Here is a 25,608-nt window from a genome sequence, read left to right as displayed (position 1 = left end):
AGCTTAAACACTAGGAGCCCCCAAAGCCTGCCTACACAGTGACACACATCCTCCAACAAGGCCACACCTATTCCAACAATGCTACATCTCCTAGTAATGCTACTTCCCATGAGCCAAGCATATTCAAACCACCACAGTGTGTATTAGTATTTTGTATTTATGTTTGTCTGTGTACCATGCACATGCCTGGTACCCCAAGAGGTCAGAACATTGGATCCTATGGAACTAGAGTTATAGACAATTGTGTGGTACCATGTTGGTGCTGGGACCCATGCCTAGGTCCTCTGCAGCTGCTCTAGTGCTCTGAACCACTTGCAATCTCTTGAGTCCCAGTCTAATGGTTTCAAGGCATTTCTGTGACTCCCTGGGGAAGACAAATCTTCCAGTCACCCAGAGACGACTCAGGGGTTTGAGTAGACCCCCTTTGTCTGGATACTGTAAATTCCAGTGCTGTTTACACATTGGAATTCTTCCTAATGGACTAGGTCACTGTGCATTGTGTGTGATCACTATGGCGAACCAGGAAGTTTCTTGCTCTTCTTCTGACCAGAGCTCTATAAGGCAGTGGGCGCTTTAACTGAGATCTTGATAAAAAAATCTGGGGGGGTAAGAGTCATCATTGGTATGCTTATGTTTATATGTAATGTTTTAAGATGCTGCTTTGAATTACCTTTTACTCGAGTTGGTGAGATGGCTCAGTGATTGAGAGACATATTTGCTCTTTCGGAGGACCAAAGATTGGGTCCCACCAAACAAGCACCTTAACTCCAGCTCCAGGGGATCAAAGACGTCCTTTTTCTGTCCCCTATGAACACCTGCACACATGTACAAATGTGCTCCCTTCCCCCCCCTGCAAGTCGTTCATAATCAATAAATGAAAATAAATCTTATAGACTATTAAACTGGGGGTTGGAGACATGGCTCAGCAGTGAGAAGCATGTACTGCTTTTCCAGAGGCTCCAAATTGAGTTCCCAGCGCCCACATCGGGTGGCTCACAACCACTTGCCATGACTCTAGCTCTAGAAGATTTGAGCTCCTCTCTGAACTCCATGGGCATCTGCATTCATGGGCACACAACCCAATTCCCCACATAAAAATACTTAAAAATAGAAAGAAACCTTTAAAAATCAAATTGTTCACCTAATATTCACGGGGAACACATAGGAACTATAGTTTAAGGTGTAATATTAAATCACTTAAAACATTTGTGGAACTAACCTGACAGTGCCACATGTTAAAGAGCTATTAAATATGAATACTAAATTATATTAAATATCAAATAATAAATATGAATGTCAGAAAAGAAGCTCAAGGCAACCCCTTGAAGTGAGTGCCATGTTCTGAAGAAAGAAAATTGACAAAAGCTCACATCTGTACAAGAAATATGCTCCTGATAACACAGGAAAAGGAGGCCTGCTCCTGAAAATCTAATGTGACTTTATTGGGAAAAGCCACTTAAAATATTCCTAACATGCAGGTGTTTTGATAACACAATCCAGACAGAAGCAATAGAACATGGAGCTCAACACTTAGAAACTGTCTGGTGGTTTTATTTTAACAGGAAGGGTGAAGCTAGGTGATGAGAGAGAGAAAGAGAGAGAAAGGGGAGGGGAGCATGGAGGCAGATGTTCACGTGTCTCCACCAGTCAAAGATAGTTTATATATCTAGGTTGGGTATTGGGTTACACTTCTGATTGAGTATTACCAAACTTTGATTAACATTTAAAAAATAAAGCCTTTGATTAACATTTAAAAAATGTATAAAAGCAAAAAGGAAAAGGGGGCATGGGATGGGGTTTTCTAGGGAGGGGAAATGGGGAAAGGGGATGGCATCTGAAATGTAAATTATATATACTGTCTGGTGGATGCATAACACTTGGACGTGAAGTTTGAATGATGCTGAGAGTCTCTTGCTGCTGATGTTTGAATATTTACCAGTGAGCAGTGGGATCAATTTGCTGGATGGAGCGAACAGAAAGACATCACCCTGGGAAGTCAGGATAAACTAAGTTTTTCTTGCAGTTCGGCTGAACACATTGTCTTAGGGACTGAACAATCCGAGGGGAATTTATTAGCGATCGTGTGGTATGCGCAATTCCAGTGAGACCTTGGGTTTCTGACAGGTCTAAGAATGTCTAGTTAAACGCTTCAGTGGCTGCTAAGATGAACCCCTTGCTGGAAATTCTGTATAAAGCAGGATTGTATAAACTGCAAATGGCTGGCTCACCCTTTTGCTCTGTGGTTGCTTATCTTGTGACCACTTATCTTCAGTGGCAAGGAACTCATTAGCTTTTTCAGCTACTTATGAATACCCTACAGCCTTCATATTAGACCTAAATCAATCCTCTGCCTTTTGAATTGATGTATTACTAGATTATCCAGGGATAAACACATACTAATATACTGAGAAATATATATGTGTATATATATGAACACACACACACACACACACACACACACACACACACACACACACACACACATATATATATATATATATATATATATATATATATATATATATATATATATATTCACATGTTAATTTAAAGGTAAAACCTGAGAAATGCCTATCCTCCCAGTTCAGACCCACCACAATTATATCTGGTCTCACAGAAGAGAAGAGATACACAGTTTGGTATAGACACTGGAAGTTCCAGAAGGAATGCAATATACAGGAGATTTGCTCTAGAAAGAACATAGGTTTACAGAGTAGCCGTAATTAACAGATGCAGGAAGGAATTACTGAGGAAACTACCTTGCTCTTAAACTAGGAGGGGCCTGTGAATCCATGGTGAAGACTGGTTGAGAAAAGAGAAATACATTAGCCACTCGAGGGGTAACGAATATTCAGATGTTGGATGTCATTTAGCCATAATGTCACAACAAATATGCATAATGCCCCCTTTGCTTTTAGATGCAATATTTTCATAGCCACAATTCCAGGTCTTCTTCCAAAACCGTTTCTGAAATGCTTCTACGGTGTTTCACAAATAAGCCCCATGAAATGTTATAACTTCAAACTGTGTCCTCATTTGTTGGCACCAGATTTTAATGACACAGCAGTAGGAGGTAGGAGATGGAAGCCTTAAAAGATGAGGTTTTCAGAGCGACAGCTGAGACACAGATATTATTTTGAGGAAGAAATGTACTTACATTTTGCTGCAAGTGAAATGTCTGTCTTTGAAGGGCAGCCTCTGTAATAAAGAGAGAGAGAGAAAAAAAAACATGTTTAAGAAATTGTACAGTAACGAATTCAAATGGGAGGCAGAAGAAACCCACATTGAATCGCCTTTAAACGTACAGTCACTGATGGAAAAATAATGAGGAATCTAAAGATGAAAATGTATTTATCAGGAGACTCTGCCCGGGGAGCAAAAAGCTAGAACCCACAAAGGAAGCATTTAAGGGAAACATTTATATCAACCACCATATCTCCTTCCACACTCAGCTCCCAGCTCCTAAGCATCCTGAATACTGATGCACACTTGGCCTCCCAGGTCCTATCCTGCAGGGGAACTAGGAGGTATCTGCTTGTCTTACTCACCAGCTTAGATTCAACATTCTCTCACTTCTGGTTCATATTGACATTCTACCTTGGTTTTGAAGGCCTAGTTCTGACAGTTAGTTGTTCCATTAAAAGAATGTCCTTAAAAACAAAACAAAACAACAAACAACTATAGTTTTCTCAACTCCATGTTTATTGGGATAAGTGGACTGTTTTCTCTTCTAAGAAATAAAAAGCATTGGTAGGGAGACTGCAGGGGATGCCAGGCTTCTCAAGGATGGCAGTGAAAAGGGGAAACAAGCTACCATCCACTTAGAAGGGATTCACTAAGTGTACAGGCAATTTGTTCAGTATGGCAGCCATTCAGACACTTCAGCTTGTTTTAAAAAATAAACTTGGTCATAACCAAGGGAGTACTTTTTAGGGTAGTACATTTAATGGACAATGCCAGCCAAAATTCTCCCTCTCCACCCTTGCATCATCTTTCAACAGCATGACAGACTCTAAACATTCTGAGATTTGAATAGATCAAGGACATATCTTAGACTGAACACTCAAGTCATCCAAGGGTCCTCAGACCCTCATGAAGCTCCCACTGTGGATACTGATCTGGAAAAGTTTGGTTAGCCATTATGTGAGCAATATGCTTCTAATATCTGTCATTTGATTTATGTATACCCACCCCACCCACAGTTTTTGTGCTGTGTCCATATGTGCTTGTATGTGTCTGGGGGTGCACGCATGTAAATGCTAAGTATGGAAGTGTCTATAATCAATGTACACACATGTAGAGGCCAGGGGAAGACTTCTAAGACTTCTATTATCTTCCATTTATATTTCCCATCTTATTCCCTTGACACAGGGTCTTTTGCAGATCTAGAAGCTTCTGTCTTTACCTACTCTGGCAGGCCAGTGAGCTCCTGAGAATTTCTAGGTGCACAGGACCATGCCTAGCTTTTAAATGAATGCTAGAGAAGAGAACTCATGTCTTTATGCTTGCTCTTGCCAAATGAGTGTGCCATCTCCTCAGCCATGACCTCTGTCATTTTTCTTAATAATAGTATAACTTTAAGAACCAATTTTTAAGAACTAATTCAGTGCTCAGCAATTGATCAAAGATAACAGCGTTCTTTCAAAGAACCATTGTAAGGAGTTAAGATGGACAGTAAGTATAGAATAGTTTCATAAAATAGTCAATACCATAGTATGGATCTGGAATGTTCCAGACCTACAAGCACAGATTTTAAATGGTTAGTCATCAGCTTGGCACTATTGTCACATGATAGAATCTCGAGGAAGTGAAATTCAGTGGGACAAGAGATCTCTGGTCCCTTCCTTTTTCTCCTTTGCTTCCTGGCCACGAGGTAAATGGTTTTGCTCTATTATGGCTTCTACCACAATGTGTTGTCAGGAGTCTAAGGCAATGAAACATTCAGTTATGGACTAAAGCTTCTACAACTCTGGGCCAGAAGAACTTTTTTCTTTATAAGTTGATATGATCAGGTGTTTGTTACAGAAACAAAAAGCTCACTAGTACACTGAAGACTTGACAAATATTAATCGGTGTTGTTAATATTATTAAAAGGCCAAGTTGGAAAAGCAAATTAAGACATGGCACCCAGGAAGGGAGCAATGTAGACATTCTTACTCAGGTAAGACATTTTCCCTATTGGATGTCAAAATCACGCCAAATTTCTCTTCCAGATTAGTTTATCAGAACATCATTTCTCTGTCTGCGGAGTATAATGCACACAGTTAGTATCTACACTAGAAAAGCTTTTAATATGTTAGCAAACCAACTAATACCTTGTCCATGGGGAAAAAGTTCAAAGTTGTCACATTGTTAAATTGCTGGCCCCATAAAGAATGGGAACGATTGCTGTCTATTCAGGTAGGCGTTACATTTTTATTGGCTGGGTTTTGTATCTAGGCCTGGTAGTGTAATGTGTGTGCCACTAATTGGAAGAAACTATAGATGCCTCTCTGTTTCCAGGCCCACATATGCTCCCTTACCTCGTGTCCTTCTAAATACAAATGTGTACTGAAACTGCTTCAGAAATTGTGTCCTCATAAGCTCCTTTAAGGAACTTGTTGCTAAGAAACAAATTTAGAACTCTCCTACCTCCTAAGAAAAGCTTTTACTATTTCCTTAGATAATGGGTTCTTTAGCCACAAAGTATGAACAAAGAAAAATTGTCTGCCATTTCAGAGATTCAGTGGACTAGGACTCTTCATTTTGGAAACGATTTTCTACGATACTATTGATTACTTTAAACACTATTCAAAGCGCTCCTCAAGATGGCATAATGTAGCTACCTAATGTGGGGTACTTATTATTTTCCTCGGGGTACAAAATAAGTGAACAGAGACTTCACAGCTATGTAAAAACTCGTCTTTGCTTTTATAAGGCCCGTTTCCACCACAGACAAAGGAGGAAAAGTGCCCTTAAGATGATGAACTAACTCATTCACCAGCCTGCTGAGTCCCACTGTGTACAGAACACATTGCTGGCTCCTAATCATGTACCTTGTCCTTCCTTATAAATATCTGTCTGGTTCTAGAGACTACCAGACAGTTTGGAGAGACCCCATGGCAACCTGATTCAGGATTATACTGCTGGCTGGTAACAGGGAAGGTAGTGATATGGTCTAGAAAGAGAAATTTACATTTAAAATTTATTTATTTATTTTATGTATATGCGTACACCGTTGCTCTCTTCAGAACCGTTGCTCTCTTCAGACACACCAGAAGAGAGCATCAGAGTTCACTGCAGTGAGCCACAATGTGGTTGCTGGGCATTGAACTCAGGACCTCTGGAAGAGCGGTCAGTGCGCTTAGCCACTGAGCCATCTCTCCATGAGAAATTTACATTTAATAGAGTTAGTTACTAAGAGACCTGAATGCTTAGTGTACCATGAACTGCCTGAATGCTTTTATATGATAAGCTTGTGCCTGAGAACAACACCACAAGAAGGTTTGGTTCCTACTCCAGGGCAGGAGGGGAGAAAGCAGGTGTGTGTGTGTGTGTGTGTGTGTGTGTGTGTGTGTGTGTGTGTGTGCGCGCGCACGGGCACACGGGCGTGCGCACACCTGTATGCGCACGATCACATACCAAAGGGATCTTGGCAAGAGACATTGGCCCCCCTTTGGGGTCTTAGAACCCAAGGCTGCCATTTGCAGTATTTTACATGTACTTTAGAGAGCCCAGGACTGTGGATTTTGAGATGAAATAGCTCTTACCTTCCATGATGAATATTCAACTAGTTTCCACCTCTGTTTCATGTTAATTCTAGTTATTTGCTGGATTCTGTGGTAGGAGCAGTTATTTTGGATTCCATTTATTCCTGGGGGTACTGGGGATCAATGTTCCTAAATGATCTGGTAACTCAAGAATGACTAGTGAAGGCTTTATTCAAGGGAACATATTGCTAATGGTCAGATAAGGTTTTGTAAATGGTGGATGCCCTTTGCATTCTGATAAAGTACTTTTAAAGTAGAATCTGACATTTCAGTGCTGGGCCGTAACTCAGTGGTAGACCATTTGCCTAGCATGCATGAAGTCCTAGATTCTGGCCAAATACTTCCAGAAAAAGAAAGCAGAAACCATCTGACCTTTTGAGTTGAAGGCCCTGGGGTTCTGATGTTGTAGTTTGATGGCTTCGGTCTACAACCCTGTCTGAGCATATGCCGGTCTCATCAATTCTACCAAGCAACATGGTGATCTGTAGCTAGTTACTAGACCTGTCTAAGTTTATTCTTAAAATGACAATAGAACAGCACTGCATCTCTCCTGACTGCTATGTCTAATGGAAGACTTAATGCAAACACTTGGAACCATCCTAAGAGCTTACTATGCCAGTAGTTACAGCTGACTTTAGTAAGCCCCCACTGAGGTGGTACCTACTGTCCAAGCTTCTGCTCCTGCTTCTTAAATGGCCACAGGCAGGCCCCAAGCTTGCTAGCCTTTTTGTCTCTGACTTTGGGTTCAGTGTTAACACACCACAGGCTCAACTTGAAAACGTCCTGTCAGATTGTTTCTGGAGACTCTTCATAAACAGTGTTTCAGTTGTCAATCCCACTCCTCAGTTACTGCTGGTGTTTAAAGAATTTTCCAAGTGTTTCCAGTGCTCTGTCTTATGGCATTGGAATTTGGCTATTTTTCCATGCAGCCTCAGCACTGTGTGTCTGCCCGGACCTGGGTGGGCGTTCCACTGCCTTACTGTGTTTACTTATAAATGGTTTCTTGTGTTTTGATTTCTTTCTAGCTTTTTAACAGTTAAAGTGTTTTTAATTTAAATAAACAATTTTCATCTCAGAAAGTTTGGAAACTACAGGAAGCACTAAAGCAAGGCAAAAGCTCTCAGAACAACATAGATTTACTTTGATGTACGTAAAGAAGCAAGTGTTTTGCTTGGTGATCTGGTCTTGCGTCTATGAGACAGTGCATCTGGGCATCATTCCTAATGGTCTATGCTAATCAGAGCAAGCATGTGCATGCATTGGAACACACTCCCACACACCCCTCTACATGTGCAGATCTCTATCATTCAATTTTTTTCAGTGAAAATAATATGCTATATTATTTTATATAAGGTGCTTTTATTCTTTTTAAAAGAATTTTTTATTTTATCTCAATTTTTATTTTTTTTAATTTTATTTTTAATTAGATATCCATGTGTGTGACTATGTGTGGGTATGTGGTATGCACAAATGTGTGCAGGTGACTTAGAGCTGGAATTACAGGCAGTTGTGAACCACCCAATGTGGGTGCTGTGGGTTCTGGGGATCTAACTCCGACCCTCTGTAAGTGCTCCTCACTGATGAACCTTTATCTGGTCCCACCTTTTTCTTTCAGTTTTACTTTTGTAGACATAAGTCACTATGTATCAGATGTTTGAAATATGTTCTAGGTGTTGGGCATGTAATACAAACTCAGTATTGCAAACCACCAAGACATTTTCAGCCAACTAATTGCACAGGAGACTTGTTGGGAAATGGACCACACTTACACTGATGTGAGGTAGCTGGTGTAATGGAGGGATGCCGTAGCAAGCGAAGGTTTTCCTATATAAAGGAAGATAACTTTTTCCAAAGAAGGGCCATATGGATTTGTGGGAAATGGTGAGTTTAGAGCAAAGAGAGCTAAGGTATACTTCTACTTTAAAACTTTTTAATAGTTATTATAAACTCGAGGATGCATGTTAGCAGGAAGAGCAGAGCCTCTGTGCAGCTGCTAAAGCATCTCCTGCAGGAAGACCTAATTGAGGACTGCCTGAGAGACCAAGGATTGTGGGTACAGACAATGCCAGCCAATCAGGGACTGCTGTTTAGAAGAGATGCTTTCTTGGGACCAATGGGGTGCAGGTGGAGGGTATAAGGAGCTTGCAGCAGTGCTCAGATGAGCCTACTGCTGCATATCTCACCTGCTCCCAGAGTCTGTGTCACTGACTCTACGACTCCTCACCCTCAACCCCCAAGGGCAGGTAGGGTTGGGCAGAGAGCTGTCCAGGGCACAGGCAACAGGTGAGAACATATTCTAAATGTATGCTTCAGAAGAACCTTCTTGCCACACATTTTGAAGGACACATGAAGAATAGTAACCTGGGTGACCAGGGATACATCTCTCAGGTCACTGAGATGTCACAGTGAATGGGTGTAGGTTAAAAGGAGCACTTCCCATAGAAAGCAGCATGCACAAAGGCCCTGATACAGGACACCCAATACAGTACACCTGCCAAGGCAACACTAAATAGCATGCAAGTTAGTTGGATGGAAGAATTTCATGCAGAAGAGCAAGGCATGGTGGGGATAAGCCAAAAAAGTTAGGTCATCTCAGCCATGTTGCCTATTATTCTCAGAGCTGCAGAAGACAGTTAAAGGTTGTTAACATAGGGGAGAGATGTAGATGGGTTTGTGCAGTCTGTGGTGGTGGGGGAGAGCCAGTGGGAGGCACTGTTTGCTCACATTGTACAGACCAGAAGCAGAAGAAGTTCCTGGAAGATGACTACCATTTTCAAAGTCCTGCCCCTTGTGTGTAGGAGGAGCTAAGGTGGGAGGAGTAAGAAGAGGAAGAGGAGGAATAAAGAGAAGATGAGGAGAAGAAAGAGGAGGAGCTAAGGGAGAGACAGAGAACAAGAGAGGGAGAAAAGGAGGAGGCTGATGTTTGCTTGTCTGTAGCAGTCAAAGGTAGTTGGTATATCTAGGTTGAGTATTGGGTTACACTTCTGATTGTATGAGCATCTTGTTATTGATCATTACCAAATATATAAGCCTTTGGGTAATCTAAGAATTAGAGTCTCATTTGTACCGAGCCTGTGTGGTTGGCGGGATGGTCTGGCCACTGCCCAGCCTTGCAGAGACAACATGGAAGATTGGCAGAGCCATCTCCCACGCTAGCGTCTTGTGGGTGGCAGGGCTGGTGTCTCTGGCTGGCCGTTTCTAGCTGCAGCACGCAACCACGTGGTTGATTTAGGCAGAGCCGCTGTATTCGAAAAGGCAAAGTGACCTAGATCTTGAATAGATGATATAAGATATATCTACATTATGGAAGGGGTAGGATTCCTAAAATTAGCTTATGCCTGGCTGGGCAGGAAGGGAACAGGGTCCCTTGACTGGAAAGATGGAGGGCTTTTAATGATAAAGATTCAATCTTAAAATTAAACCCCAAACTATTTACTACCCTGTAGCATTGAATTCCTCCATTGTCTGGGTCCTTAAGAGGGAGCCCAAATAGCCATCCAGCTATGGGCATGGGAAGTTTATCTCTGGGGTAACATCTGTTGGGCCTAAACTTTTGAATTTTTCCCCATCTCCCTTCTCAATATTTTTATCTTTAATGAAAACTATTCTTGAGAATAGACTTCTTTTCTTAGAACTGCCAAGATGTTCAACTAACCTGTGATATGCCTATCTTCTATTATAGGGGAACCAGAGAAATACAGTAAATTATGTGTCAATTGAGCTGCACCTGCACCGGAAAGGGATCACATTAATAACACGAGGTCTTCTTGTCTCACAGGTGTCCTCACAGATGGATAAATTGAGGCACTGGTGCCCATGGGGCTATGCTTTAGGAACCATCACAGCATGCTGTGTATGTAAACCATATCTCTCTGGGGAGCTAAAATTGACCCTCCAAAAAGCTCTTAATTTCTACACCAGGAGTTTCAGGTAACAATCCAGCCAGAAGGAGATAACAAATACAAATTATTTAACTTAAGGTGGTCAGCCCCAAGGATGCTTGGCAGTTCCATTCATATTCAAATCCATGACACCATTAAAATAGGATCTGGTATGGAATATTTTCAATCTTCAGACATTCACGCTCCTATTTCACTGTCAGCTAACAATAGACTCCTAGAAACCTTTCATGTCTCTTCAGCACTGTTTAAACCTTATAATTAAATGATGAATTTCTTAGGATTAATTATTCAAATATCAAAGTGATGGATTTGAGCAAGCAATAGAGTATCTTTCTAATTTGTGCTAAATAACGTAATCTAGTCATGGGACCATGTGTGTCTATAGCAAGCTATCAATTTTAATGAAGCATTGCCTTTGAAGTCACAACATATTATGAAGCCCACATATAAAAAATCTGAAAGGCAAGGAAAAAAAAAAAAGGCACTATAATTTTTCTTACAAAAGCTGACCTCCATTGGCGCTGTTTTAAACCTCCTCCACCTGGGGAGGTCACAGCACCGGAACTCTCTTCTTCAGTATTTAGAACAATGTTTCATTCCTGCAGCTATGCAATGAAGAGTGAGCCTCCAGGCTTCTCAGGCGGCAAGATTCTGTCTCTCCACCCTCACTGCCTCTGTCACCAGTACCTCTCTGCCCAGGACCAGCCACAGAATTTGGGCATCTTGGTGTCAAAATGAAAAGCGGCATCCTTTGTTCTAAAGTGACTCAGATTTTCAAGACATTGACAGCAGAGCATTTGATGAGCCCAGAGAGATCATAATATTTTAACTGATAACCTCTATGCCTGTGCCTGCCTGGCAAGTGGTGTCAGTTCAGTATCAGTTCGGAGTAGGGCAACCAGAAGGCCTGGTTTCCCAGTTTCCATGAAGCTTTGCCAGCTGCTGCTGTTTGGGGGTTATCGGATACTCTAGTCCTCAGTTAAATTTGTTGCTTCCAAATCCACAGGTTGAAAAAAAAGTAAGGGTTTAGTTATCATCCCAACCCTTGGCAAATTATAGCACTCTCTGGAAAGCTCTGATACATTAAGAAGCAGCACACGTGCTCAGGTATGACACCTTGGATGCTGGCATAGCTTTCATGACCAGAGTTAGCAGGGCCTTGCACTCATCTACATCTCCAGTTCTTCCTATCACCTTGTAGCTCAGTCTGACCTTGAACTCCTGTTTCCCTGCCTTCTTGGCACTGGGGTTATAGGTGTGAATGCCTGGCTAACCTTCATCCCTGACTTGCTTTAGGGATAATGACTTGCAGTAAATGTAGTTTTGAGGTCAACAGTAGGTTATCTGGACTTCAAATTACACATGAGTGTTAAATTCCACCCGGAGGAGAGACCTCAAGTCTCAGTTTCTGGCTTCAGTGCAGTGCTGGACCCTGGGAACACCAGTGACCTATAAGGACTTCTGTTTTTGTCTCGGTTGGAATTGCACAAAGGGTAGGGTGGGGTGGGTGTGGAAAACCTCTTTCAACTTGTGGCTCAAGTATAAAGTCTCGTGGTAGCTTTTCTTCCTAACATTTATATCTTAAACACACTATAGTTATTAAATCCATGTCTGATTCCAACATGGATCTGAGATACCCTGACCAAGGTAATGGTTGGAGCAAATTAGGACTCTCCACTTATTTTAGGCATTTGACTAAGGCGTATGTTTAAAGAGCTGTTGTCTTGAAGTAGCAGTTTCTAGGATATATCTTAGGGTTGAGCAAGAATCAATAGGTTTGGAGTATAGACTTTGAGTTTGCATTTAAATCTGACTGTTAGAAATAGAGACCTGAAGGAAGGTACTCCCATGGGACTGAAGCACTTCTTTTCTCCTGAGAAATGCTGATCTTTCAGGGATCAAGGAAAGATAAGAACTGGGAAAAAAATTAAATGCTGTTACAATTAAAACCAAAGAAGTGGTATGATGGGGGGGGGGAAGGAAATCTAAAAAATTCTAGTAGAAAATCATAGAAGATAATGGAAGTGAACAGCTTCCGACTGTACCACCTGTGGAGAACTGTTGGGAGACACTTCCTTAAAGCTACCAAGCTTAGGGACATGGAACGGCTAAATGGCTCTCCGCAGAATTATATAAGCAGGCTAGGAAGGGCAAAATAAAATGCTCTGGAGACCATCCATTTGGCCAAATAAGACACAGTTCTGTTTCTTTCTTTCTTTTAATTTTTTTTTCCCCTGTAGTGGTGCGGCAGTGGAGATGGATGTTCTAGGAATTAAATGCAGCCAGCCTTCCCCTGGAATGTTCAAGAAAATGAGATAGCCAGCCTTGTGGTTGTGGCTTTCTACTGAAGGATTTTGTCCTTATCTGGTATCTAGGCACATTTGGCAATGTCTGAAGCATTTTTGGACTGTCACGATTGATGGATTTGGGGGCTGGAGGAGCTACTGACTTCCTGTGGTGCAGAGAAAAAGGAGCCACAACAGAATGATCAAGGCCAATGTTGGTGCTGCTGAGACAGATCTGTGCCTCCCCTGGCTGCTTTTCACACTACTGTGATGCAGAAGACTTAGAGCTGGGAGAATTGACTCTGGATCATGGTTTCAGAGGTATTAATCCATCATAGTGGGGTGGGCTTTGTGAAGCAGAACAATCCATTTCATGGAGGGCCAGCAAGCAGGGGGGAGGGGGTTCTCTGCACTCTGATAGCTTTTGTATTTGGTTCAGGAATCAGGCCATGGCACCCACAATTCTCTTTGGAAATGTCTTCGCAGATACACCCAGAGATGGGTCTCACTCATATCAGAGGTCTCTCTAAATGTAGTCAAGTTAGCAATGTAGATTAGTCCACTCCACAGGCCAAGGAAAGCCTTGTGTGTGGATGGAGGCAGATGTTGGATTGACCGGTTCACCCCTATTTGAAGGACTAAATGCTGATAAGATTTATTTGAACTATGGGGATTTTGGTATGAATTGAATTATGCCACTTGTCTTAATGAAGGACCTTAAGTTACAAAATCAGAACTAGCACCTGGAAGCAGCCAGACCGATAGGGCTGGAAACAAAGAACTACCAAGGAGGGAGGTTTTGGGATGCAGCTCAGGATATCAGCACCACGTGTAGATGAGATGCGGTACCAGGTAAGGGCCATATTACTCTTTTATAAAATGCCAGGATGGCTTGAGAAGAAAGAAGGCTGAGAGACAAATAAATGCTAGAGGCATTCACTACTGTTGGAAGTAGATGTCACAGACATGTCACTTCTTGCTATTAATCAAGTAGTGTGATGTCTCAAGACCCAGGAACTTAAAGTCTGAGAACAGTCAAGGTTTGGGGCAAGAGCATGTTTGAGGCAGTACTGATGGGAACAGCATCTGTAAGAGTTTTGCTTGTAGCATCTCTGGAAAGCAAATGTTCTGTGGTGGATATGCCACCATAGGAAGGTCATTGTTCAGAACTGGCTCTGTTGGAGTGGTTCCCATAACCAGTGTGCATGGGGATCACCTGGGTACATTCCCAAAATCTAGGATGTGGACCCCACGCTCCTTATGATGAAGCTGGGTGGGGCCTGGGAACCTCCATGTCTGACAAGCCCCTGGGTGAGGCTGATACTGCTTGTTTAGGGGACACAATTTAAAGAGCACTGGCCAGCAGAATTCTGGTGTAATGTTGTGGCTTGAATTGAAAATATCTCCTATAGGTTCATGTGTTTGAATACCTGGTCACCAGCTGGAGGACTGTTTGTGGATGTTGTGGAACCTTTAGGAAGTGGAGCTTTGCTTGTGGGAGTGGCCACTAACAGGCAAGTCTTGAGGCTTTATTGCCTGGCCCCTCTTCCTGTTTGTTCTTGCTTTCTGTGTATGAATACAACACGACTAGGGAACTTTCTGTTCTTTCTGTTCCTGCTGCCATGCCTTTCTCATTGTGATGGACTGTATCTTCTTGGAACTGTAAGCCCAAATAAATCCTTTCTCCTTCACATTGCTTCTGTCCAGATATTTTATCACAGTGATTAGAAAATAACTAAGTAAGACGGGGAAGCAAAGATGGTAGCTGCCACCTTGGGAGCCCACTGCAGATGGAAAAAATTGAAGCAAAAGTTGAGGAAGAGCTTTTGGGCCTTTGTAAAGAACCTATCTTTGGTTCAGCACTTGGGAGAGCAGGCAAACAAAATGGGAAAGGAAGGGAACTAGAATATGTGGCACAGGGCTGAGCCACAAAAGACCTGAAGAAACATCTTTGAGATGTCTTGATTGTGCAAAATTAAAAGAGAAAAAACAGAATCATAAATATAATTGGTGGTCTGGCTACCTCTTTGTCCTGAGAATATTATAAGTGAATTAACCTCAATATAAATGCAAATGAATGAAACAGGAGTTTGTCTTTCTTTACTTTATGATATTCCCCAATAAAAAATTAAGATTTGTTCAAAACTGTACCTCAATAGCTGAGCAGTTATTGGATCTACCTTTACCTCCTATGCTAATCTGTCCCCCAACCCCATCCCATAATGCTTGCATATTATTATTGATAATATGCTCTTTGGACCCCTTCTTCATGGCTCCATGTCCTCCATCCTGCCAGCTAATCTGAATCTCCCTCTCTCCTTCTTCTGGTTGGTAGACATCCCATTCTATTCTCTACTCTGCCCAGTCATTGGATGATCAGCATTTATTGACAAGGCAGGAGATTCTTAGTAAAAGCATTACAATGCCATGTCCAGATTGAAACAAGATATGAGGGCAGAGAAATCAGCATTTTAATAACCCAAGGGTAAACTTTACACAGTGTACAGAACATTATGCCTATAGGATGGGGGAGCCTCAGGATCACAGAGGACTCACTCACTTCTGTTGGCTCACAGCTGTTATGCACACAGGTCATAGACTCAACTAGAGCATCCTTATGACACTGTGTTTTCTTCATTGGCTCTTTCCTAGGATGGTGCTTGGGTTTGAGCTGCTCTACAAGATTGTTGGTCTGGTACTACGGATCCTATCTTCCTTATTGATTTCTGTGTCTACCAGTAGGAAAGCAGATTAAATACTCAAATCCTGAACAAACCACTTTCTATGCTCTTAAATCTAGTAAGAAGCCGTTTAATGAAACCATGACATAACCATCTAGAAAAGAGACTATCTTGTAGCCACTGGGGGGGAAAGATGGCTTTATAAAGAGTTGTAATTACACAGAGGAAGTGCTATGATATGTTTACGGGAAATGAATGTATAATATCACATGTACTTGGGAAACATAAAAGCAAAACACTCACAGGCAAATGTGTAGGAGATGCTGAAAATACCCATGAAGGCTGATGGTAAACAGGGGGAATTTCTCCGAAACTTTCCATGATGACCTTGTATTTCATGTATAGCAGTTGTAGTAAATAATGTTACCATTAAGCATTTTAATGAATGCGTTGTATTGCCTAGAGATGGCTAGGGACGTTTGGAAAGCAGGTGGATAGATGAAATTTCAAACTGGTAAAGAAGATGTGAAGACATTGCTTAGAAGAGACGGAGAGACTTGTGACTGACAGAAGGTTTGCAGAAGGAAGACCCAGGGAGGATTACAGAACAGGATACCCTGAACATTTCCTGATAGTTCAGGATTGGTATAGAGTTGATGAGCTGTGGTAGAAAAGGAGTCCAGCCGAGCTGATTGACACTTGCTCACCAACTGCAGAAGTGTGAAAGTAAGTTTTAGCACTCTATAGATGTAATGAAAATCAACAAAGTTGGGAATTGCTTTAATGAGTACCACATGGAAAAATAGAATAGATTGGCTACAAAAAAAAAAAAGAAAGAAAGAAAGAAAGAAAAATCAGCGTTTTCCCTTTGAGAGGGTGGCTACAGTATCATTTTCCTTTATAAATGAGGAATATAAACTCATTTCTCAAAACTACACATTGTCAAGTGGGTCAAAAACAAAAGCACTTTAGCTTTCTGCCAGTTGAGTCGATTGAGGTTAGGTTGTGATTTCAGCATCAAGAGGAAGAAACTGACGGGTCAGGAGGAGCTTCACAGAGAGCAGACGTGAGAGAAATTGCAAACAGATGATATGTAAATAAATATTTGCATCTGCTGGCATAAATATTTAGAAGTGCTGACAACTCCCAATTATTTTTTTAAAATCGGTTCACACAGAAGCTAATTTTTTGACAATTGGACTAAGCCAATTAACACTTCAGTAGTTGCGCTAAGGCCTTTGATCTTCAGAGTCCTTTTTTGGGGGGTAGTGGTGGTAGGGGAGGGATACAATTGCTTGGGTGCCATGAAGTCTTCTTTGTGCCAAAATAAAAATAAAAATAATCTCTTCATTTAACCTCCTATCTTTCCACACAGACATTTTCAGGTCTCCTTCTGCAACCAAGAACATCTTGACTTAGGAGAATGGGGCTAGGAAGGAAGTAACATGAAATCCTCAAATCTGGCAGCACAAGGATTGTGAGTAGAAATACAATATGAGACAAACCCATATAAGTGTTGGATATTGGAAGTGTCTACCCTGAGACCATGGTTTCTGATTAGTAAAGTATGGTCAGAAACACTGCCTGGAATCGGATATCATTACAGAGAAGGCAGGCACAGTGTGAAAGCTTGCCATGTTCTGTCTGTTCTCCCTAATACATTCCCTACCGCCAGCGTATTTTACTGATTATATTTTTTCATTAGACATTTGGCTATGTTGTGCCTGATTTAGTTTTCTAAGGCATCATCTGATTTTATTGAGCTTTAAGGTAAGCATGCAACCAAGGGATGCTGAGAGTGGGAGAAATGGTCTTCCCTTGATTATCCAATACCAAATGGTCAACAACGATGAAACCACACATAGAAATAATATTATATAGACTAAGCAGGTTGAAGTTAGAAATACATTTTATACACACACACACACACACACACACACACACACGCACACACTATGCTGACACTATGTTCCCAAAATATATGTATCTAACAACAATAATTTAAAAAAAAAAAAAAAGAGGCCATGAATTTGAAAGAGAGTGAAGGGGAAATGATGAAATTATAATAAAAAAATAAAAGAAGTCTGAAAAAAAAAATAAGCTTGCCTGCTCTTCCCAAATTTCTCTGACTCTTTTCTAGCTCCATGGGAGACTGCTTTCCTGGCCCCTTTTATTAATGAAGTCACATGACTACTTCTGGCCATTGAGTTAGGAGCAAATAGGAATAACACAAAGTCACTTTCTTTGAGCTGCAAGTGCAGGCGCTGGGGGTGCAGAGACCTAAAGTGTCCCCTCTTCCATGTGGAAGTCTGTATGTGGGGAAGTCTTCTGAATGAGGCATAGAGACAAGCATGTTGTGATGATGCACGGCAGATAGCCCATTTCACAGTGAGGCTACAGAGAAGTGGCATTTGTGCGGACTGAAATGACTTGTCTGAATCTCAATCCCCACTCATTTAAAAATGCTGTCCATCAAAATAAAAGCAGAACCCATTTCTGACCACGTTTAGAACCTACAGAATTTGAAAAAGATGGCAGTGGCAGTAACACCAAGTCCCTCCACTTGCAAATGACAATGACAACTGCTTTTGTTGACATTTTACCTTAGAATTTCTTGCAGCCTATTTTTCCAAATGCAGGTGTGATTTCCACCATTTCCATATGTGAGGATCAACGCTCCTTCTCACCATTAAATTCTTTAGAAAGACTTCCTCTAAACAGTTACAGAATGTTCCAACATGTGGGGAGGAGGTTCTGCCACATTAGTTTCTTTCCCCAGTCTCAGCATCTGTTCTTGTCCATGGCTGTCCATGTGCTTTCACTGCGAAGTACCGCTCAGGGCTGCTGAGGTCGGGAATATCATTCTAGTGGCAGCGGGGGCATTTCCTGTTACTTGAAGATGCGTGGGAGCCAGATGATTTCTGAGGAGTGTTGAGAGAGGCTAAGGGGGGATTGGCTCAAGCAAGGCAGAGTGAGACAGGGATTGTCTGTATCATCATAAAGAGGTGACCCAAAGAAACAGCAGCAGAGAGGGAGTGGGAGGCAGTGGGGAGCTTACATTCCTAGGATAAGAAGATTCCCTGATATTCTGCAAGGCGTGGAGAGATTAAAGAAGGCCTCTGATGGTGTCCTCAGGGGCATACACCAATGTTTAGGGAAATCCTTAGGCCATCCAAACTGGAGGCAGGAAACTACCTGTAGGTAGCTGTGCTGACTGAAAGGAGGATGACTCCCTTCTTTGTACTTATTTGGGGTGCCAACTATGTAACTCCTAAGGGTGCCTCTGTTACTGCTCCTCTGACCTTCCTGGGTGGGACTGAGGAACATGGGACCTGCTAGAGCTTCTTCAACTAGAATAGGCATCATTCCCTTGTCTATAAGTCTACAGGTTCTCTGTGATAATTCACTTTTGAATGACCCCATCATTTAAGTATGTGCATAAATTACCCCCATTCAGTGATGAGGAAACCGATACTAAGAAGATGAAATGTTTCATTTACGGTCAAATACCTAATTCACAGTACAGTTAGAATTACAGCCGAGGTCTTTTGACTTCACTTGAATACTTGGTGGCTCTTTAGACTGAACAAAAAAAAACTTCTACATTCACTTGTCTTCTGAACTTAAGAAAACCCCAATGTTGACTCTGAAAACCTGGCTACACTTCCCTCCTTCCCCTAGATGCTTGATGCTTGGTGGGTACAGTTACACCAACAGCAAAGTCTTTCACATTCTGTGTATTCCAGGAATGTTCCATAAATATTTGATGGTCTTCTCTGCTATCACCCATGTATTTTTCATATTCAGTGACCATACGCACATTAGGTGCCTGGGCTATGCAGTCTTCTTCAGGTGTAGAGATACGAAGCTCCCTGTGAGCATATTATTATAGGAGAACGATAACAGATCTGTAATAGGTACATACACATACATATGTGTCATCTCAGAGTAAAAATTGGCTTAGGAGTTCTAAGTGACACTAAGATGACTATCTTGCCAAAAACAAAACAGAAAACAAAAACAAAACAAAACACGGGTTACCCAGTCAGGCCTAAATTTCAGAGAAACAATTCTTAAAAACCCTCTTTAATATAATTGTGTTCCAAATATTGTATGGGACATCTGCATATGAGAAAGATATTGGTTGTTGATATGTGACGCTCAGATTGAGCTGGGGTGCTGAATGTTGTCTGGCCAACCCAGGAGGTATGCACTTGGGCAGGTTGGAGAACGCTAGAGTTGATGTGGGCAGACAGTGGTGCCAGCCAGGAGACAGAGTTGTCTGGAAGCATCACATGGCAGGGAAAGAGAGGATTGTGAGGGCCAGAGACAAGAAAAGAGGCCCATGAAAGTGGAAGGATCAAGATTGAGTTTGTGATGGCCCATTGTTATAGGACTTTTGGCTGATGTAATAAAAAACACACAGAATTGAAGAGCATGACCTTTGCTTGTTGGAAAAGGGTGTGTAGGGCGTGGGCTGGGGGGGGGGTGGACCACTCTTTTCAGAAAACGCCTTTGGGAAAAAAATCTCACAAGAATCAGCTAAAAATGGTAGACTAGATGAGGGCTGAGGAAGGTCATCAAATATTAAATAAACAATAAGAAAAATCAGTCTTTTCCTTTTACAACAGCTAACTGTAGATTTAACAGGAAAAGACTGTCTTTGGATTGTCCATAAAAATACAAAACACCTACCAAACTATGAAATGTGCAGGACTCAGCTGACAAAACAAACAAACGAAAACAAAATGGAACAACAAAAGCCAAGGTGTTTATCAGATGTAACAGGAAAAGAACGGAGGGGAGAGCCATGCTGTATCCCAACACGAAGAGCCAAGAGTTACATACTGTAAAAATGTAAGTTCTCTCCAAATTTAGTTTTAGAATTAATGAAGTCATGATCAAGATCCTAGGGGCCTGAGGCAGGAGGATTGCTGTGAATTTGAGGCTGTACTGTACTAGACGGTAAATATGAAGGCCATCCAGAGCCACACAGCCGGACCCTGTTTCAGGAAAGCAAACAATAATCAAACAGGAGCTCATACCAGAATATAAACATTATTTCAAAATAAACCTAATATTTAGTTGGATGAATAAGTTAGTAAGAAAAGAGGAGAAATTTAAGAAAAAAAATATTTACGGGAGAGTTAGCTGTCTCTCCTTCTCTCCCTGGTGTTAAATAGTTCTCAAAGCTTCATTTCTTACATCCGAGTTCATTTCTTACATCAGAGCTGCACTGGAGGAGAGAAAGAGAGAGAGAGAGAGAGAGAGAGAGAGAGAGAGAGAGAGAGAGAGAGACTGAGAAGTCAATAGAATGGGTCTGAGAGCCTGGAAGCAGCAGCCCCCAGAGTTCCAGCTCCCTCACACATGGCAGGAGGGCAAGCCTGGGCCCTGCCAGGAAGAAGAGGATCACTCAGAGAAAGGCCTTCAAAAAAGATGGTAACAATACCAATAGCAATAGCAACAAGACAAACAAACAAAAAACAGACAAAAAGGGAAAAAAAATCATTTGTTCTTCCTCGGAAATACTAATTACAGAATACACTAAAGAGAGAAACATGTAAATTAAATTAAAAAAAAAAAAAAGAAAATAAGAACAAGCATTCATTTGCCCCTGGGAATTCTTATCTGTCTGTTCCTTATGGGTTAAAGGTCTTTGAATGACATACATCCAAGCCACTGCTGGAAGGAGACTTGTGTTATGCAAATTAGTTGCTGACTGCAGAGAGAAACCAACTGGACTGCTAGACAGAAGATCCGAGGGACTAACCCCAGCCACTGACGCTTGAGCTGAAGTTTGACAGTGGAAAAAGAGGAGAAAACTTGGGGAAAGAGAGTCAGCTTCCCAGGGAGCTCTGTGAACTGTGTGTCTAGACATAGAAGAATACACAAGGGCTATCCCTTCCCCATGGTATGTAAAAGGGTAGTTTCTGAGTAAAACCTATTTTTATTATCCTTACATACAAGACCTCCCCACAATTCAGGTCTTTCAAACGACATGCCCAGCATAATCAAATTCAGTGTTTCCCACTTTCTATGTTTTTTGTTTTTTTTTTTTCCCTCAGTCGCTGGAAACATGATATAACCAAGTTCCCCTGTAATCGATAAAATATTGTACAGTGCGCGTGGAATCAGATATGTGTGTGTTTTTATAAATGTACATTAGAGAGGGAGGGGAATGGAACAGAACAAGGCCGACTTGTTCGTGCTTTTTAATATAGATACGTTGCATTAAACAGCAAGATATGTCATAAAATGAAACCCAATACTCCAAAAGGAGATTGCAGTCTCTCCGTGTTTCAGTGGCTTTCCTGGGAGACAAATCTTCTTTCATTGGAACAAACACAAGAGCAATTTTTATGAAGTACTAGGAAATACCCAGCCATAAAGTTGCATTGCTGAAGTAAGGCCCAACGTGATTAGAATCAAGCTACACTTCACGATCCACTCCTGGTAGAAGTTCGGGGTCAGGTTTGACAAGGCTATTTCTGTGGTACAATGTGCTGGGTCACTCTGATTGGCCACAAATGTTTCCCAAGGATTTAATGTTTTATGAGGTCCCAGAGCCATCCTGGTGGATGAAACCAACGAAAGACTAGCAAGGATCTTGGGCTGGGGAGGGAAAGACAATTGATTGAGTCTGGGGGGAAATAACTGTTTAAAACGTAGGGTCCTTTCTCGTTTCACTCAAATTACTCACTTCACTCTCATTTTATTTTATGCATATATGCAGGAAATAATAACTCTTTACTTTTACCTTCCCCACCTCCCCCGGTGGAAGCATAATTCCAAATTTTGGAGACTCTACCAGGGGTTGTCCAACCTATGGAATGCAGGCTCACACAGCCAGGATAGCTATGAGTGTGGTCCAACACAAAATAATAAGCTTACTTTAAAAATCATTAGATTTCTTCTGGAAGTAGTTCCTGTAACTCAGCTACATGGTTCTCCAGAATGAATGTTACAGGTGATAAGGTCATGTCCCAACAGCAGGCAATAAACATACGTACCCTTCGAAAGTTCATGGGTCCTGAGTTCGATACTCCTGGGTCACACGTGTGGTCCAAGATAACTGTTACTCACCCATTGTAGCCCACAGAAATCAAAAGGTTGGACATACCTGGTGTACCACTCTGTTTTGTTCTTATTAAGCAGTCCATGAGTAGTGTTAACCTATATGAGGGTGGTATCATTAATTCAGTATCTCAGGTGATTCCTAGGCATATAATTGCAGTCAGGATCTGCAGATCTTTACTTAGTAAGCTATGCTTGGGAGCAGCCATCAGTTAAGGCACGTAACTAAATGGAAGCTGAAGAGACGGAGGCTCTCACAAGAGCAAAGAGATTCCTATGCTGAGTGACACTCTCAGGGGTTACCTCTGAGTCTGGCTGTTGTCACAAACCACATCCATTTTCTTAATAGAAAGACAGCTCCGAGTTCATTCAGCTTTCAGTCTTGACCTACAAAGTGGGCTGCTATGAGTGACAGCACACTAGAGGTCACAGACAATGACAGAGTTGTCATGAGGAAACCCCAGGTGGGGGGGCTGAGAAAGCAGAAATATCAGGAACAGAGTTCTCTTCCAAAGGCCATGAATATATAAATTAAATGCATTGTAATGCTTTGTATTTTATTGTTCCTTGGGACAGGTTTGATCTTTGCTGTCAGGATCTCTAATTTCTTCTTGTTCCTACAGACTATCTAACAAACCACAACCAACAATGACTAACAGTGACCAACAACGGACCAACAACCTACCCTACCTCTCAGGGCCCTGGCACCTATATACCCTCTGAAAAAAAAAATCCTCAGAATTCCAAACTTCACACAATTGTAGAGACAATCTGTAGCTGGCAAAATCATACCTCTTCTAGAGCATGAGGCAAATCATAGTCAGCTGCTGTGGACATTCTGAAGCAGCCCCATATCCCACACCTCTGACTAAAATGAAAACATATTCTTATAATATTTCTGTGTTTTTCAAAAAAAAAAAAAAAAAACCAAACCCCAAACTCCAAAATTGTCACTACATTATACCCATCCCTCCAGCATTTATTTAGAGTGTGCTTACAGGGGCTAGTTAGACCCAAGAACGTGCAGAAGAGACCTAGCTCTTCAGGGAGCAAAGAGTCTAATGAGGGAGAAAAATAGAATGTTTGAACATCTGAAATGCTAAGTGCTTGCTTGGTGTTTTGTACAAATTGCATGGGTGTGCCAAGAATGCACTTGGGGGATGAGAGACGCTCAGTTGGCAAAATGCTTATGGAGCAACTCTGAAGACCTGAGTCTGGATCCCGGAAGTCATGCAAAGTCAGATGCGGTAGCACCCTCTTGTAATCTCAATAGCCCTTATGACAAGATGGAAGGTGGAGACAGGAGAATCCCCCCGGAAGCATCTGGGCCAGCTAGCCCCATACATATGACAGAGACCCTATCGCAAACAGGATGGACCAACACCCAAGGTAGTCCTCTGACCTACACAAGCAGCCAATAATAGGGACACGCCCCTTTCCATGACTATGTATACACACATAAAAACAGAGGTTGAAAATAAAAAGAAGGAACTGGCTTCAGGCCTCCAAAAGATGCCAGCCAAGTTTGAAAGCCAAAGGGTGAGCTGTTGAAATGGGTTGAAGAAATATTCCTCTTTGTACAAAAGAATGACAAGAGAGATAATTCAGGCCCTGCTTCTAGGGACCCCTCCCCTCCTTACCTTCCCCCGTCCTTCTCTTTTCTCTTTGCCTTTGATCTCCTCACACAATCCCTTTCTCTGCCTTTGTCATTGTTTGCTGACATGATATTTACTGATTGACAATAGGGATGAACTGTGGTCTAGTGACTAAGGTTGACTTACATTCCTTTTTATTTATTTATTTATTTTTATTTATATATATATTTGTTTGTTTGTATGCGTGTGTACATGTGTGCATGTTTGTACATGTACAGGTGAGTGGGAGGGTGCAGTGCACATGCACAGGTGTGCCCAGGCCAGAGGTCATCCTTGATTGTGGTCTCTCAGATGCTATCCACCTTGGTTTTTTGAGACAGGGTTTCCCATTGGCCTGGCATTAGGTAAAGCTAAGCTGGCTAGCTATTGAGCCTAAGAGACCCACTGTGTCTATCTTCCTCTTGCACAACAGTGCACCAACATGCCTGGCTTTTTCATGTAGATGTAGGCTTTATCATCGAGTAAGATAGCTCTTCCTTCCTGAGAGTTATTTTATTTTTTAAGAGTGGTGTTGTTTTTGTTTTGTTTTGTTTTTTCTTTTTTTGTGTGTGAAGTTTTAGGTTCAAAGTAAAAATTGAGAGAAAGGTGTAGAGATTGCTCATATAACCACTCCTGTATGGGTGCAGCTTCCCCTGTCACCCTGGTATCATTGTTAACCATGGTACATCCATACAGTAGAATCTATCCTGTGCTGAAAGATGAGCCAGAAAGCCTTGAAAAGGAGAAAGTATCAGATGCATATTACTAGGTGAAAATAAAAGAGGGGTAGATACTGTATGTGTCCATCTATGTGCTATTCTGACAAAGGCCAAGTTATGGAGGCATTGAAAAGATCTCTAGCCAGTGGCTAAGGAGACAGGGATGGGGGATGAGCAAATGGGCCACTTAGATATTAAGTCACTGAAGCTACTCTGCATGACACCGTCATATTGAAATCACAGGCTATACAATGCCAAGAATAAATCCCAATATAAAGGTTGGAATCTGAATGATTATGGTTGTGACAAAGTAAGGTCATTGATTATAAGAATGGTCTCCTGGTACCTTCCCTAACCATAACTGTAACCATAACTGTAACCATAACTGTAACTATTTAACTCTATCCTTGCTTAAGGGACTCTAGGTTGCTTCCAAGTTCTGGAGACAACAATTCTTGTTGTTACCAAAATCTATACCTAGGCTTTTGTGTGGACCTAAATCCTCAACTTTGGATGAACGCCAGGGAGTGTGACTTGGTTGTATGGCAGAGAGGATGTTTAGTT

At 41.7% G+C, this 25,608-nt stretch overlaps 1 protein-coding gene across 3 annotated transcripts in view; it reads right to left on the bottom strand.

Moving 5' to 3' along the window:
- Ankfn1 (ankyrin repeat and fibronectin type III domain containing 1) overlaps nucleotides 1-25,608 on the bottom strand; it is a 384,869-nt gene that overhangs the window by 242,082 nt on the left and 117,179 nt on the right. For all 3 annotated transcript variants that reach the window (XM_076936037.1, XM_034506546.2, XM_076936038.1), the window contains exon 2: nucleotides 3,158-3,198. The gene's annotated coding sequence lies outside the window, so the exon portion shown is untranslated. The remainder of the gene's footprint in view (nucleotides 1-3,157; nucleotides 3,199-25,608) is intronic.

The sequence above is a fragment of the Arvicanthis niloticus genome, chromosome 6 (assembly GCF_011762505.2).
Source record: "Arvicanthis niloticus isolate mArvNil1 chromosome 6, mArvNil1.pat.X, whole genome shotgun sequence".
Classification (NCBI taxonomy): Eukaryota; Metazoa; Chordata; class Mammalia; order Rodentia; family Muridae; genus Arvicanthis; species Arvicanthis niloticus.
Note: the sequence above shows the minus strand (reverse complement) of the source record. Positions and strands in the feature narration are given on the sequence as shown.